Source organism: Panthera tigris, chromosome F3 (genome assembly GCF_018350195.1).
Source record: "Panthera tigris isolate Pti1 chromosome F3, P.tigris_Pti1_mat1.1, whole genome shotgun sequence".
Lineage (NCBI taxonomy): Eukaryota > Metazoa > Chordata > Mammalia > Carnivora > Felidae > Panthera > Panthera tigris.
Genome location: NC_056678.1, coordinates 23,270,486 through 23,274,376, shown reverse-complemented (window position 1 = coordinate 23,274,376; position 3,891 = coordinate 23,270,486).

Sequence of the window (3,891 nt, the reverse complement as noted above, 5' to 3'; positions counted from 1 at the left end):
AAGCTGACCTTAAAATTCCTGTGTTTGGGGGTGCCTGGATGTCTCAGTCAGTTAAGTGTCCGAGTTCAGCTCTGTTCATGATCTCATGGTCCTAGTTTGAGCCCCACCTCAGTCTCTGTGCTGACAGCTCAGAACTGGAACCTGCTTCAGATTCTGTCTTGCTTTCTCTCTGCCCTTCCCCCGCTCATACTCTGTGTCTCCCTCTCTCTCTCTCTTTCTCTCTCTCAAAAATAAACATTAAAAATTTTTAAAAGAATAATAAAATGTTTATTAAAAATATTCTTGTGTCTGCTCACTTATTAATTCACTAAGCAAATATTTATTGCATGCTTACTGTATACTAGACACTATGGTAAGTTTTCATCCTATGGGGTAGGAAATAGATATAAAAACAAATCATACAAATTATGAAAAGAGCCTAAATGTCCATCAACTGGTGAATGGATAAAGAAGATGTGGTTTATATATACAATAGAATACTGCTTGGCAATGAGAAAGAATGAAATCATGCCATTTGCAGCAACATAGATGGAACTGGAAGGTATTATGCTGAGTGAATAAGTCAGAGAAGGACAGATATCATATATTTTCACTCATATATGGATCTTGAGAAACTGAACAGAAGACCATGGGGGAAGGGAAGGGGAAAAAATAGTTATAAACAGACAGGGAGGGAGGCAAATCACAAGAGACTCTTAAATACAGAGAACAAACGGTGGATGAGGGATGGGGGAGAGGGAAAATGGGTGATGGGCATTGAGGCACTTGTTGGGATGAGCACTGGGTGTTGTATGTAAGCCAATTTGGCAATAAATTACATTCATAAAAAAATAAATAAATGGCTATAATCATTAATAAGGTTAAGTAAGAGAGAGGTTCCAAGTACTATGGGAATCTGGAAGAAGAGCCGGTGAGCCTGTGAGGGCAGTGATCAGGGAAACTTCCAGTGGAGGTAGGGTTTGACCTTGAGGGATGAGCATGAATTTTCCTAGTGGATAGGGAAGAGAATTTCAGGAAACGTGCAAAATAAAAACAGTGAGGATTCCCCGAGTAGATTACAGTGGAGAGGGAAGAAGGCAGGAGTGGACTGGATAACGAGACAAAGGTAGGCAGGGAGGCAGGTGCCTGGCTATTCTTTAGAATTTGGAGCTGTCTTGAAGGCAATGGGGCATGGATGAAGATATTAATTTAGGGAGGAAAATTATCATATTCATGTTAAAAAAGCCTTTGTGGAGGGTTTTCAAAGGAAAAAGCTAATGAGTTCCCCATATCCACAAGTGAAAGAATAACATGAAAAAAGCTGAGATGGGGAGGACTGAATTTTTGCAAGAGAGTATATAGTAAAACAAAGAACCTTGACCTGGTGGGTGATCAGGCAGAGCTTATGAAACCTGGAGATGTTTTATTAAAGGATGGTCATCTTTTACATTTTATGTTTCTGGGTGAGGCAAGAGGTTAGATATGCTTAGAGTTTCTAAAGTGTGTTCTTTAGAAGACTTGTTAATAGATGTTTCATGAATAGAAAACAAAGTTTCACTGCTTTCTAGAAGTTTCTTCTGCATAACTGGATATGACTATTTACTGTAAGACTTTTTTTTTTTTTTTACAAACTTTAACATGCTAATGTGCCTTGTGAATCTTTGAGTGAGACATTGAATTTAGGGTTTCCAAACTTAATTGATCACAGGATCCCTTACATGGAGTGCTTATGTTCTGTTCTGAGGAGCACATTTAGTAAAATACTGAAACGGATGCCTTTGATTCTCTTAACCAACTCTAAGATTTTCCCCTTAGGTTCTGATATTCTAAAAGGTATTTAAAACTTGGAATTACTTTTTTATAGTATTTATTCATTGCAAGTGAGTTATCTTAGAGTTCTCAAGCAAGTCTGCCAATATTAAATAACAACTAGGCAATGATTAGCATTTAGAGTCCTTAAGTTAAGGTTGGATAAATCAGATAAAATGTGAACATTTTTGTTGGCCTTAAACATAAATCCAACTAGAATCCTATGGACCAACTTAGTAGACAATCTGGGAAAGCAAAGGTTTCATCTTAAAGAATTAAAATAGAAAATAGAAAATCTGTTCCTTATCTTCCCACCTGAAGTTATTACCTGATACAACTCAAAACTCACAATGAGAGTTAGAATTCTAGTTTGTTTAAACAAAGAGAGATGGAACTTTTGAGTCACCTAATGCACATTACCATTGGGAACGTGACATTAGGTTACCAGACAGAAGATTAGGGGTGTTTAGAGAAATCTCTCAAGAATAGTTAGATTTTCTAGTGATTTAATTTAATCCTGGGATTGCAAATAGATTTCAATTTAAATGTCAATTCCAATTAGTTGACTGTGTTGCTTGCAGTGTTGGACTGTAAAGAATCAAGACTAAATCTCAGTGCAGTGGAACAAGTGTGGCAATTGATGAGAAGTATCTATTTGCCTTCTGTGGGGAATAAGAGTGAAGCTCCCAATCCTTGGTTGCCATCTCCCTATTAAGTTATACCTGGAGGTATGTTAGGTCACAAAGGGAGCTGTTGAACTGGATTGGTTCAGAAACAACTATTTGATGGGGCGCCTGGGTGGCTCAGTCTGTTGAGCGGCCGACTTCGGCTCAGGTCATGATCTCGCGGTCCGTGAGTTTGAGCCCCGCGTCGGGCTCTGTGATGACAGCTCAGTGCCCGGAGCCTGCTTCAGATTCTGTGTCTCCCTCTCTCTCTTCCCCTCCCCTGCTCATGCTCTGTCTCTCTCTGTCTCAAAAATAAATAAAACATTAAAAAAAAAAGAAACAACTATTTGAGAAATACATGTCATTAAAAAATGATTCAGAAGACCTTATCAAATCACTTTGTGTATAGCCACATAGGTGTGAAAGGGAATCATATTACACTGATTTGAGTTAGAAATGTGAACTTTTCAGAAATGTGGTCCAATACCAGACCCCATAGGAAGAGGTCCTTGACAAAAAAGTCTACAAATCTTTTAGCATATGGAGGTGTAATTCCTGTTAGGAAACTACATAGTTGGTCTTTTCTGTGAGTACATCAAGTTCATGTTCATTATTATCTGTTTTGCCATGTGGCACTGTAAATCCTTAAAGGAATTCTAAATATAAAGAGGAAAGAAAATGGGGCCTCTGTTTCTCACAGGGATCCCAAAGTCCCTTCAATGGGTGACACTCAAATCAAGGGATACTCAAATCAAGGAAAATAGTGACGTGTCCTTGTTGACCACGCTGCATCCAGACAAATCCCAGCCCACAGCTCTTGGTGGGGCTTGTCCTGTTGGTGGATGAGCTGCTGCCCAAGTCTGGTGACGCACCTGGTGAGTCAGGGACCGTGACAACTTCATACCCAGCTTCCTGCCCAAACCTGAGCCAATTTTGTTTCTTAGCCAAACAACATACAAAACAACTTGAGGAAAATATAAAGTTATGCCCTTCCAAGACAGTCTGTTTCCAGTAGTGTCTGGTCTGTGGCTAAAATTCTAGACTTGAAATTAGGGGAGCTCAGAACTGTTGACAATTCTGCTTCCCCAGGCCTCTATTTCCTCATATCTGCAATTGAGAAGAGGGGGAATCTAGGGGAAGGCTAGAACAGTGCCTGGAAATTTATTTGATCTTATTTATTTATTTATTTATTTATTTATTTATTATTTTAATTCAGTATAGTTAACATACAGTGTTATATTGGTTTCAGGTGTACAATATAGTGATTCCACAATTCTATACATTACTCGGTGCTCATTGTGATAAGTGTATTTTGTTTTTATTAAGTAAACTCTACCCTCAATGTGGGGCTCAAACTCAGAACCTGGAGATCAAGAGTCACATGCTCTACAGACTAAGCTAGGCAGGTGCCCCTATAGGTGAACTCTTAATCCTCATC